Raw genomic sequence first — 13,908 nt, forward strand, 5'->3', positions numbered from 1 at the left:
CTCTTCTTCGCTCTTTGGTGACGTCATATCTATCATCTATCTATCGCCAACAGCGACAGTGGGGCCAGGTGCGTGACGTCAAATGAAAGAGTGCACAGGCCTTCTGTTATCTAGGAGGCATTGGCTTAGTTTCCCGTGAGATTAACCGTGAAATTAACCGAAAAAAATCGTTCGAAAAAAATTCGTGAAATTAACCCAAAAGGTGGCTGAAGAAGAATGGTCACCCGCCCCTTCCTCGCTCTTATTACAGATAACTTTGCATTGCAACCATGCTGCCGCTATCAGCAGAAGCTCAGAAAAGGAAATGTGAAAGGCAGGTACATGACCTCCTCGCGTAGCTTCTTTCGGAGATCTGAGCACCGCCGGCAATTTGCGGCAATTTGATAAAGAAAAAAATGGGGATGTAAGTTTCGACGAAATCGAACTGGCTACCGGCTACTACTATCGTAGCAGTGAATGTATTTTGCAATAGAATGGCGTAAATACGATGCGCGCTTCCTATTTCTGTAAACAAACAACAAGAACAAAAAAATGTGAGGTTGACATCGCAAATTTCAGCGAGTTCAATTGGAAAAATTCAATTTCTCGCGAATTAGGTTCATAGTAGCGCTCAGAAGCCATGACAAAATCTCCTCCGAGGTAAATAGCGTTGACCCCATAGTGTTCAGACAAGTTGACGTTGTCAGCTTGACAGATCACGTTGACAAGTTGACGTTGTTGAGTGAGTCAGACTTTCAACCCGTAGTCTTCAGACAAGGAGATTTTCTAATACCATTTCTTTCTTTTTTCGTTATGTGAAACACCCTGTATATCTATTCTCAATTATTATGTATGGTTGAAGAGGTGGTTGTCAGTGCCATCACACATGTAATATAATTAAGAGCGCCAGAGAAGTAACTCTGCTCAGTACCGGTGGTTTACCAACACTGTCCGTCGCAGCGAAGGTGCTGTTGTAGCATTCCGGCCTACGGTGTGCAAACTACCAGCTCCCGTGGCATAGTGGTTAGGTGATCGCTTTCCGCGCCGAAACTGGGAGGTGACACTAATCTCTGCACCGGCTGTGCTGCCTGAGGTTTTCCGACAGACTTTCGAGACGAATGTCGGCAATGAATGTCGGCTCCCCCTAAAGTCGGCCCTGGACACACACTAACGCCCCTTGTCCCCCATTCCTTCCTCTCTCCATCTGTCCATGTCTGTACGCCGCTCATAGCCACAGTTGCTTTGCGGCACTAACGCGAAAAAAAAAACAAGATTTCACAAATGTCGTGCGATATTCTGATTAGATGTTCTGATGCATAACAAAAACCAAAATTGATTAGGGTGATAGTGATGTTTGCAGAAAAAGTTGGGGAAATGTAATCTCCACCCAGCGGTGGGCCATGGCCATTACCAACAACGCGCTGGTAGTACAATTCTAAAATGAATCTACGTAGAGTTAGAATAGAGCCACAGTTCCTTCGCCACGCTAACACGGAAGTGAAAAAAGGAAGCAAACTGTAAAAAAAAAAACGCGAGTTTTAACAAAAAAGGAGAATAGACTCGGTCGCCCGTTCTTTTTTGACCAAATTCAGGCTTTTCTACAATACACAGTAAACCTTTCTACACTTTTTTGGTGTAAATGGCTTGTCTCATGGTGCACGCCTTTTTGGTGTTTCCCTTACACCCGAATCAAGGCTGTTTTCTAAAACACACTTCAATTGGTATATTCCTCATAAAACACTCTTATAATGGGCATTTAAAAACAAAAACACCGTTAAAAGAGGAGTATTCTATTGAAAACACCTTTCAGGATGGAGTTGTTTTGTGGTAAATACTCCCTCTCAAATGGCTAGTGTAATACAAGCTCCCGCGGTAGCATACAGAGACATGCAGTTCGACGTTCTTGTTGGCAAGTACCAACCTGAACACGGCAGACTTCCAGGCGTAGTTTCATCGTACAACCTAACCCGGTGCGTAATGCGCCACAGGCACGCCTCGTTAGGCCCCGTAGGCGTGAGTGCCGAAGCTTGAAGAGACCTGGGCACCCTCGGTAGCCTATATTAGCGTATCGGATGGATCATACACTGAAATACAATTAGTTGGGGGCATGTTCGTGAAGTGTAGTAGCGCGGAAAACGTCTGCAACGGTGCCGGGAATTCGTCTTTGCAATTAAAACGTACGCCTGCAACGAGTCAAGGATACCATCTAAATTCCTGACATCCTTCCCTGTCAAATACTATGTTTTTAACTCAAGTTATCGTTTTTAATGTGATTAACTGCAGAGTGGAGCTGTGAAAGCAGCATAATTTTTCAAACACCATTTTCAACGCCACCAGCGGCATGGCAGAGTGGGCTAAGGCGTCCGTGGTAGCCAAGGTCGTGCTGAAGACTGGGAGGTGGTGGGTTCGAATCCTACCACCGGCTGTGCTGTCTGAGGTTTTCCCTGGGTTTTCCGAAGACTTTCCAGACGAATGTCGGCACAGTTCCCCCTAAAGTCGGCCCAGGACGCATACTAATCCCCCTATGCCCCACTCCTTCCTGCTGTCCTCTCTCCATCTGTCAACGTCTGTACGCCGCTCACAGCCACAGTTGCTTCGCGGCGCTAACACACAATAAAAAATTTTTTTTCAACACCATATTCCCAGCTCAAATGGGGTGTAAAAAGGTGTGGACGTAAACACTCTTTCAACACCTCACTGTACACCCTTAATGATCGACATTGGATAAAACTAGTTGTATGTCGATATTGCACCTTTAGTAATGCTCTTTTTACACAGTTTGCGGGATAGAAAGGGGTGTTTTTATATCAGAATACGCCTGTTTTGAGCGAATAAAGGCGTAAAACGATTTACTGTGTATGGCGTTCCTCCCGACTATTATAAGACTCGCTATTCAAATGGGTTAATAAAGAATAGATGGGCGACGTAGTCTTCCGTTCTGTTCAATGGTGGGTATTTCTTACTAATTCATAAACTCACCCGTGTGCCCACAGGGATTCGGGACCCGTGTCTCCGTTGTGGATACTTAGTGACATTTTTCTTGAGCCAAGTTCTTATATAACTTTTCTTTCTCTTTTTTCCCTCACATCAAAAGGGCAGCTGTAACAATTTTCCCAGCCATCATTGAGTTGACGCTGCCCAGCTTTTCCAGTAGCCCAACACCGTGCACTCAAAGCAGAAACCTATCGCTCATTAATGAGTGGTAATTAGCATATCTCCAATTGACCAGATGCGCCCGAGATTCATAACCTTCACTCTCCTCTTCATTACGGAGCGCACACATCTGCTCTGCGGGGTGCATTTGTTTCCCGCCAGCCAGAGAATGCCCGTCAAATGTCGTTAATTAGTTGGGTGAAGCGCAGCTTTGCCGTACCTCCACTGCGTTGCTCTCAGAAGACGTAATCCGATCGTATTTCGTGCGATGTCAAAAGTTGAACGCTGGGTTTGCATATCCACCAGGTTTCAAGGACATTCATGAATGCGTGGAATTATCCATCGCCGCGCGTTATTACAACGCCGTCGGATTGCGACTTTCTTTCTGTTGATAGACTGTACTTTGCGAAACGATTTTTGAACATGTCGAGTTTTCCCTAACTTTAAAATGATCACTTTCACGCGTAATCTGGCAACACTGCGTCTGCACGAGCTGGGGCGTAGCTCATTATGCAAGCTCTAATGGGCTAAAGTTCACCACTTCCTCATTGTTCGCGCTCCTTCGCACTCGGTTTTTCCAAGACTTTGGCTAAGTAAAAACTTATAAACGTTGGAAACAGAGATGCGTTACAGACATACAAATACACACGCTTTTCGTTCACATGTAACTGGTATGGGGCAGCCGGCTCCTTCGGTTGTGGAAGCCAACATCTCCATATTGTTCTCCTTGCACCTAACCTAAAATAATCTTGTTTTAAATTTTCGTTGCTGGCTGACTTTTGTTTTATCTACTTCGTGTTCGTAATTTCAGTCTCTCCCTTTTACTTAATATTTTTCCCAATATCAACATCAACTTCGTCTTCCATCCTCCGTCTCACTCTCCAGACTCAGAAATACTACCTGTCCAAAAATTACCTTATTCTTCTGCCTGAAATTAAAAATTTGCCATGCGAATGGGATGCTTACAGCGAAAAACACGGTTCCACCGCTTGCGGGTTCCACTCGCGTGGGCGGCACTCTGCGCAGAGACAAATGACCCAGAAATCTTCTTACCAGGTGTCTCTTGGGCCATAAGATGGCTTTTTCGCATATTCAGATTCTTCGCAGTTTCGACGAAAACTAACACTGTCTCGGCTCGGTGGAGAACTGTTTGTGATTTCAAATTCCCCATCGTACAGTTTTAGTTCAAACTTTGGTCCCAAGTTAAGATAAACTTGTGACTTGAAGGTTCCACGAGAAGTTGAAATTTGAATGTAGTTTGGTATCGGGACCACAGGGCTTTTTAACGAAAGAAAATGAACATAAGAAAGAGGAACGGATCACGAATTAAATGAAACAAGAATGAACGCCGAATGCCGTGTGAAACATATGAAAATGAAATTTTATCGCCGGTTTCTTCAAGATGATCCGCCTTGTTTACTCAGGAGGCAACGACACTTCGACGGCAGAGTCTCATGTCGGCACCGCCTAGAGCGTGCCTACTTCTGTGTCTGCGAAAGAGAGAGCCCCCCCCCCCCCCCCCTCCCAATCTGTGGGATAACCTAACCTAATGTACTGCGCTCGTCACTGTTAACCAGTCTCTAGTTTCCGTGCCCTCCCTCTGATGAGCGCCCGACTATCGGGGAGCATAGATAACAGCAATGGACAGGTCGATTGTCACTTTTGGGTTGTCGGGTGCTGACGTGGTATCGCTTGTTGACAACACATGTATGGACAACAGCTGATGCACAAAGGAAGAAAGACCGCTTATCTGGGGCTATCCTGAATGGCACCCGATCCCTGCCGCTGTGTCAGCGATTGTCGTGTACCCCTGGCATACACGGGCACGTTTGATCTCCTTTCCATTAGGGGTACTTTACGCCTGCAAGGAACACCTTCGCGAAAGGAGTTCGTGTCGGCGACACACGGCAAGAGCGAAGTCCTTTTGGTGTTTCGTTTGAAAAATATACCCAAAGATGTCGGGCTAGATATTTCCATTAGAGCCAGCTCACACGTACGACAAAATAACAGTAAACGTAACAATACGACCAATGAATTCAAAATACGTACTGCAACCGCAATATCTGCACGCAGACCTCGAGTACTTGAAAAATGAAAACACGGTCTAGCCTTCGTTCGAGAGTATTGTCGTCGTATCGCCCATCGGTCGACACTACGCCTTTACAGATGATGATGATGATTAGAGTTTTCCTGGTGCATCGACAACTATGGCCATAAGCCTTTACAGATGGAAAGGAGATTGCTGATCTCAGCTTCCCCAAAAGGACCGCTTCGTGAAAGGAGATTCTCCTGGGCCATGTGTCACGTCACGCAACGCCTTTCCGTTAGGTGTCCCTTTGTGTAAAGGAGCTCAAACGTGCCCGGGTGTCAGGGGTAATATGGCATCTTTAACCGGCGGCAGAATGAAGCTGGAGAAAAAAGAAGATGGGAGAAAGACCGGTGATGCTGAAAGGGCTCGCCGTTATCGGCCTCACAGAGGTGCGCAACGTCACGACTAACGCCCTGGGGGAATGTGCGTCTTGCGTCGGCTTCTAAGGGAACCGTGCCGAAATATGTCTGAAAGCGTCTGAGGAAAACCCAGGAAAAACCTCAGACAGCACAGCCGGCACCGGGATTCGAGCCCGGGTACCTCCCAGTCTCGACGTGACATGGCCAGCACGCTAACGACTCAGCCACGCGGGAAGAAAGGAAGAACTGCCGAAGCTGTTGTCAGAGCGCTCCGTTTTGACCAGTCGAAGGTAGAGCGATCGGTGACTACCAGTCCAAAATGCCATTAGAAAACATTACACCGCCCGGGCGCGAAACAGGTATCATTCAGGGAGGGCCCAGAGAAGCACTTTTCCTTTGCTCCTTACCCGTTGTCCATACACGTGTTATCAACAAGCCATACCATGCCAGCACCCGACCACCCCCAAAAGTAACAATCGACCGGTTCATAGTTGTTTCTAATGTTCCTCGGTGAACGGGCACTTATCGGAGCGAGGCCACGGAAACAAGAGATTGGTTAACAGTGGCGAGCACATTTTTCTACCTTTCACAAGGTGGCGACATCCGAATCCGTTAGTCTGCTGTAGAAGTGCTTCACATCCAAATGAATATAAAAAAAGGTTATAGACCACACGATTTTATATTTCCTATATTTTCAGATTCGGTAGATCTCTTCGACTAGTACGCAATGTTTACCTTGCAAACGCTTTCACTGATTTTTAAAACACAGTGGTCCCGATAACGGGCAGCACCCGTTTGAAAAATTGATAATCCTCCACGAATTAAACTACATATGCGTCGTTATGTTACCTAACTCCAAGGACACAATGCATGACATGCTGATAGTATACGGGCTAAAGTAGCCGAAGAAGCTTCCTCATAGTGATAGCTTACCGTCAATTTCCGTGTCGAGCCGCCTCTTTCAAGATCGCCTTAGTAGTGCACTGTGCGATACACTGCTTCAATCTGCTGTTCACTGGTACTGTTACACTGCTGCACAACGGTCTGTTACTACACACTGTCACTGTGCTGTCCACTGTTATTCACTCGCCAATACAAAACTGCGACGCCAGGACTACTCCCGGAGAGCACAAGGTACCGAACCGCACTACAATTTGAAGGCGAGAATCACTGAACACCATCCACGAACAATACACTGACGGCTACGCCATTTTGTACCACAGACCACAGCACGACCTTTCATGACAGCGCGACGCAAGGAATGTGGTTAACTGCGACACAGGTTAGCCGCCGCGCACGCGCTAGCCGAAGTGACTTGCATTCCGCTGTCGCGAAGCTGCTCTGCTGATAAGGAAGCACTAGGCTAGACACTGCAGATTTCAAATCGACAACCGGGCTGGGAGAGGTTGATGAATCACTGTAGGGGTAACATGTTGTGGTTCGGAGCAGTGTTTTGCAGAGTATGTACAGTACGCGCATAGGTCGTCACAACAGTGTTTCAAGAAATGGAGAATGTCATCCATTGCCCGCGACAACCACCGGGTTTTGCACATGTTGCAATCGTTGACGAAGGCGACTGATACTCCCTTCCATGATGCGGTAAACAGGACGCAAAAGACAAAGGGACGGATGCATTCATCGTGCATTCACACCAACTAGCCCAACTGCTCGTCGTGATACTCCCTTTCCACATCTTCGAACCTCATTTCACTTCCGTAGGCACGCACGGACGCTAGAAACTGGTATTGCGAGCCCAAGAACGTATTCTACGTTACAGCGTTCACATAAGTATGAACGCGTAGCTCTCTGCCGTAAAGCAAAGTGGACAAAGCATCAGGTGGCAAACGACACAATTATTTTAGACTTCATTGTCCGCCACAGGTTTCCATTATCATGTGGGATCGGATGTTTTTGTTTGTTAATTCAATAATTGAAGGGGGGTTCGCTGTGTATCACTCATGTCAAGGAAGCGCAAAAGACGAACAAGAACGAACAAAACGCTCCCGTTCCTGTTCAATAGCGAGTTTTAGTACATGGAAGAGCTCTACGTATGAGAACGACATGATAAATGAAGTCAGTAAATCCAAGCATAGCAATGTGACGTCACCCACTGAAGAAACAGGGCAATTGCCTTATCATGTTTTCGGAACAGTTATCATGAACACAATAAGCCAATGACGCTCTTTCTTTGGAGCGAGTGACATCGCATTACTAAGCCTGAGAGAATTCTTCCGATGCACTAAAACTCGCTAGTAGAGAGTTCTAGTGCACCGTACGCTATCGCCTTTGCGTGCGTGAGTGATAGCGTGGTGGTTCTGCGCACTGCGCAAAGCTCTATTTATATTTCGCGCGTGCGCTGAACCACCAATGTTAGCCCTTACGTACGCAAAGGCGATAGCGTGCGATGCACTAAAACTCTCTATTATCTGTACATGTTGCGCTGTGTTAACGTTATTCCTCGATATTTATGATTTACTCAAATCCAGACAGCCCGTACATACAAGAACTTATCACATCCATGCAAACGTTCAAGCGGCAAGACCAATAACGCCGTAACTAACCCCACGCTCCGGGACGGGAGTTCGAGTAAATACCCTGTGCGACCTTTCGCTAACAAGAAGTCATTAGCCTGCTTCGTCCACTCAGAACTCACGCAAGCACAGTGTAGGGCTGTACAGGTCGATATACGGCGCCCTGTATTTTCGCGAAATGTCACACTCCTATTACACCAAGATTTCGAATCAATCTTCCGTTTATAATCCCCATATCGAGATATTCCACGGTTTTGATTGGCCTCGGAAGTACCTCAAAGGTCACGGAGATTTATCTTGGGCAATGGCGTTCAAAATAAAACAGTGGGCTGCAGTTTCAATTGATCTCGTTCTTCCTGTCAACCTTATAACACTTCGAAGCAACAATAAAATAAAGGCAAAGATAACGTCGGCTAGAAAGCTTTTCTCAATTCGTTTGTCAGGCTTAATGTCAGCCTTGACGAGGCACGTGACCGTTTTTTTTTTTTTGTTGTTGTTGCCTCAGGTCTGTGGTAACGTCACCACTATAGCTGGGATGGGTTGGCTGGAATGAGTTCGGGTGGGAGGTCGACGCATAAGATATTCGATGCACAACATGATCCCAGTATAGGTGTAGTGGATGCTATTCATCTAGCTATGTCGCACGCACAATTCTTTGTATGCAACTTGTGTTACTGTATTGATCACTTCGGGGTTTTTTCCGTGTCGCAATGCGTAAGACTGAATAATGAGACCAGATTCACAGAACACAAGAAAGACGCAGACATGACAAGCACAAAAAGTGCTTGTCGTGTCTATGTCTTTCGTGTGGTCTGTGTGCTCTCCCTTTGATGTTGAATTACTTTTCTTTTATCTTATTTGGTCACAATTTAATTTTCTTCATTTCTCCTACAATCATAAGTGGTCGCTGAGCACTCGGCTTTAAGGGCCATGATGAAGTAGACAAATCCGAATTTGTAGAACCACCATCTCGATATTTTCTTCATCTATCCATCCATCCACCCAGGTCCATTATCGTATTTTTAATTTTTTCATAATGTGCCTTTGAAATTCTGTGATGGAGGTACGCGGCCTATAGAGGGCGTTTCATGGAAGGTACCTGTGACATTAAAGTATGAGGGGGAGGGGGGTATGAAGGTTTAAAAGGTTTATAAAAGTAAGAGTGTTGTCCACGAAGACATGATAGCGTATGTGAACGTTTTCTTCATCAACTGTTTCAATTCTGCGGGTGGTTTCCTTATTATTTCGGTTATTTGCAGAAACGTCCAGTATGTTGTTCAGTAGCATTATCGACCGTCACATTACCAGAACTATTTATATCGCAATCTGCACTGAAATATACTGAGGATAAGGACCTTGCGTCTTACCTCACACACTTGCGAGTGCGAGAAGGACGCCAGTGCCATTACTATACGCTCGTGTTATTCTGCTGAGGGCATTAGCGCAGGTGTCAACCTCGACATGAGTATAGTGCAAATGAGAGATGTTACGGTGAAATTACGGTGTGGTGACTACGACCCATAGATAAATATCACAAAAGCAAGTTACTTGATGATTTTATAAAGGCGAATAATCCAGCTTAGCTTAATTAGTGAGTGATTTGCAAATCGCAGCCCTTTTAGAATGCGATGTGTGTTCCCGTGAAACGCAGTTTAGTAGTAACTTTTATTGTGATTATTATCTTCGTGTCTACTCGCTTGACACAGAAGCATCGAAACGCTTGATAACGGAATTCATAACGACGTGAAAGAAAAAGTGAAAGATTGATTTGATTTGATTGTAAGAAAAATAAGATTTTGGCTTCACTAGTGTGGAGGCCCGCAACTCCACAGTGAAAGAAATAAACCGAGTGTAGCCTCTCTCCTATGCATTACATTCGCTGGCATCACGAATCGCAAATATCGGAAATTAGATTTGTCCGACTGCGTTTGCTTTCCCAGGTGGAAACTCCACGCTGTACATAAACCGGAAATATACCGTCAGTCGGGTGTTTTCCAGAAATTCGGTTACGTGCAACGTAGCAGGAAAAATACATATTCGAAATATAGCCTGAGGCTGTTCTTCACTTTACCTGCGGAGTTCTGAATCTGTACATAAATGCATATTGACAGCCGGCATGTACCATGGCACAACAATATTTAGCTTATGATAACATTAGGAGAATGTGCTTTTTTGCAACACGATATGGCTCAGTGTGGGCTGCCGCATACTCGAAACGCAGAGGAGAGAGGATATTAAACAGTATTCGCTTATGCATGATGTGAAACCACGAGACTAGGGAACAGGAAGGGACAGACACAACACCAAGTCTCAAACACAGCTGAAAATTTTACTTCACATACAAGAAATACATAGACAACAGAGGGAAGAGAAACAACCAGTTGAGGACCAGTTGAGTTGTATATTTCTCGTATGTGAAGTAAAATTTTCAGCTGTGTTTGAGACTTCGTGTTGTGTCTCTCCCTTCGTGTTCCCTAGTCCCGGGGTTTTACATTATGCATCATCTTCACCAGCTCGCTTGCTTCCTAGCCATTTTTTCGCTTTCTCAGTTACACACAAGTCTTGCAACTTCTTGCAAGTTTTGCAATCACAGAATCAAATCTCCTCATTCATTGTCACTTCATGTATTTGTTGATGTTGCCAATGGCGCTGTCTATAACCACGTCATTTTGCGATGGAGCAGACAAAAGTATATCAAGCGAGAAAGGATATTTCGTAGCAGATAATGGCCTGGAAAAATAATCGCTTTGGGCTTTCAGTATCGCAAACTTCCTTTTGAACTCGTAGACTCCAACGCCCGCTCTGAACAACAACAACAGATACATGATGACATGATGCGTTTCACCGCTGGAGTTGCTGTGCCCTACTCCATTACGTGAGGGCTATTATGTGAGTGAGATGAGGATCAAATGAGGATCAGTTGTGGAGGCACAATCTCAATATTTTTCTTCACTTCCATCCATCTATCCGGGATGAAATGCGAACGCGCGCGCTGAGCCTGCTTCGCTTGCTTGCTTGCTTCGCCTATCCTATTTATCATTCAAATTGGTAAAACAGGGCAATAAGACGGGGACTAAAAAAACTACGAGACATACTGGAGCACTGCACTTCCAACACAACTTTATTGAGACAGAAAACATGTTTTTAACAGAAGCCTCCCCGTTGCTAATTGGTTGGTTAAAACCAGGGTGTCGAACCGAACCCGAACCGAAAACCGTACCCGAACCGTTATTTTTGCCGGAACCGAACCCGAACCGAAATTTTCATGACACTGTTGAAACAGAACCGGAGCAGAACCGGAAAAAATAATACCGGTAACCGGTTCGCCACGAAACGGTTCGGACATCGGACGCCACGAAACGGTTCGGACATCGGACATCGAACGCCACGAAACGGTTCGGACAAGTCAGCATAGGAGTCCAAGTGTCTCTCAACCCCCGAACGAGTACGAATATCATGGATTTTGCAAATTTTCATCTAGCAATCAAACGGGGACGTATTGTAAATATGCATTCAGTAACACGTTGATGGGCAGTTGTCCTTGTGAGCGCCACACATACTCCTTGCCTGCCAGCGGTACGAAGATCAGCGGTCGAGTCTCCGGCGCCGCCTTGCTCATCTAGGCTACCGAGAGCTTTTCCTCGCAGCGCTACTTGGCCCTACTCAGCACGCTGAAGTCACGTCTGCGCTGACACGATTCCTTCGGGAATCTAAACTCCTGGGCATTCTGTGATACGTCCTATGCGCAACGATTAGCTGTTTGTTCTGTATTTTTTTTTTTTAATAATTTCCTGTGTCTCAGCTGCTTGTATCTACTTTTGTTAGCTTGATAGCTTTTGGGAATAGCAAGCCTACACCGTGACTAACTTTTCCCTTCTCTTTTTTTTTTTTTTTTACTTTGCATTAAACATATTCCCCCCTTGCGGCTCGCGCCACGCGGACGAATGAAGAAGGAATTGAGTAGGCTGGTTGTGTAGCTCCATAGGACGAATATGTGATTAAGCAAGCGCCCAACATTTCCCTGTACACGTGAGCAGTAAAAATTAATAGAAACATGAGAAGTGGAGAAGGAGAACAGCGCCTGTTTGATTTGTCGTGGTTTGAAAAGTAAACGTAGTTCGGCTTACTGTTAGTGCAATTGTGTCGTGACACATTTCTTCGTGTTGTAGATTAACTGGTACACTGCTGTGAGCTCGGACAGAGCAAGACTGGCAGTCTTATTTTCGACATGCTTCAATACGGTCTCAGATCGATTCACGCTGCGAATGCAGTGTGCCGGCGGGTACCGTCGTGTAAATGCTGTCCCACTGATTAGGCTTCCGTTAATGTATCTTGCTGCACCGTGGGTGCGAAAAACGATATTTCTGGAACCGAATGTAGCAGGACTACACGGCTTCATCAGCGTGGGTGCTATTTCGAAGTGTCCATACATTTCGCCTTTCTCTCGCTAAAGGGAGTACCTGGTCACTAAAAACGTCAATGCAGACAGCAGCAGTAGGCTATTAGCCACGCATTTCCTGATAGGAGCAGTTTTATGGGAGATATAAAAACGGAAGCGTTGAACCGGTTCGCGAACCGGTTCGAATTTTTGCGTGGCCGAACCGGAACTGAACCGGAACGAAATCCAACCACCGTGAACCCGAACCGAACCCGTGTTTTTTTGCGGTTCGACACTCTGGTTAAAACAGCTCGTCACGCCACTAAGCCTCCAGGAACCGATGTATCTTATAACTATATTGTACCGACGGGAACTCATGCAGGTATATAACCGTGTATCTTAATCTGCCTCGCCTCTTCAAACAGCAGTGACCATTTCCCCCTACACACTTTTAGTACCTCAGTACTTTTAAATAACGCTTCACAATTTTTACATCTCGACTAGTGTTCACTTAGGGAACTGCTGTCATTACTTTTTTTATAACTGTACATTATGACTTCAGCAACGGGGAGGCTTCAGTTAAAAACATGTTTTCTGTCTCAATAAAAGTTGTGTTGGAGGTACAGTGCTTCAGTGTGTCTCGTCGTTTTTTAGTCCCCGTCATATTGCACTGTTTTACCGATTTTAATGATGAATACCAAACAGGCCCAAGTTGCTGCAGAATTTAATCCTATTTATGACAGCATCATTTGTGTCGCCGCTATAGTGGAACTCAATCTTTTATCGTTTTAAGACAATTTCGTAAATTCACTTGTGATAAGAACATCCTCTACCGGCTGTGCTGCGGTTTGCGGCATGCTTCCCGACTCAATGTTGGCACAGCACACCTAGACGTCGGACGAGGATGCGTATACTATGCCCCTCTGCTTCTCACTACTCCCTGCTGCCCTATTTCCATCTGTCGACATCCCTACACCGCACAAAGCAACAGTTGTTTCGCCGTGCTAATACGGAATTTGAATTGAATTGAAAGGGAAACAGAAAAATCCTCCGTTATGTAATGCCTTCAGGCTTTTAACGTATCAACAATAAATAAATAAATAAATAAAAATAGGAATAACAGGGGAAATTGAATCCGGTTCCTATGCAGCACAACTGGCAGTAGCCAGAGGCTGAGTAACGGGGAAGTATGTCACCAACACGGATATACGGAGGGACCTGTGTCTGCCCCTGATTTATTTCTGTTCCATTTGGCTCTGCATTTGTTTTTTACCTCTGTTATACGCGTATTTCATTCTAGAGTATCGTTTTATATCGCAATATAAAACGTGTCTTTATACACTTTTAAATAAATAATAATTGGGAGTAGATTTACACTAGACTTATATACACTCTTATGGTGTGCGTTCCCCTAGCTTC

The 13,908-nt window shown here is 45.3% G+C and overlaps 2 protein-coding genes across 3 annotated transcripts in view; one reads left to right on the forward strand and one right to left on the reverse strand.

Annotated features, from left to right (window-relative positions):
- Window positions 1-6,868, reverse strand: part of LOC135377525 (prolactin-releasing peptide receptor-like) — a 774,729-nt gene extending 767,861 nt beyond the window's left edge. For both annotated transcript variants that reach the window (XM_064610011.1, XM_064610010.1), the window contains exon 1: window positions 6,514-6,868. The gene's annotated coding sequence lies outside the window, so the exon portion shown is untranslated. The remainder of the gene's footprint in view (window positions 1-6,513) is intronic.
- LOC135377526 (neuropeptide F receptor-like) overlaps window positions 1-13,908 on the forward strand; it is a 414,003-nt gene that overhangs the window by 353,464 nt on the left and 46,631 nt on the right. The window lies entirely within an intron of this gene.

Source organism: Ornithodoros turicata, chromosome 1, assembly GCF_037126465.1.
Source record: "Ornithodoros turicata isolate Travis chromosome 1, ASM3712646v1, whole genome shotgun sequence".
Classification (NCBI taxonomy): Eukaryota; Metazoa; Arthropoda; class Arachnida; order Ixodida; family Argasidae; genus Ornithodoros; species Ornithodoros turicata.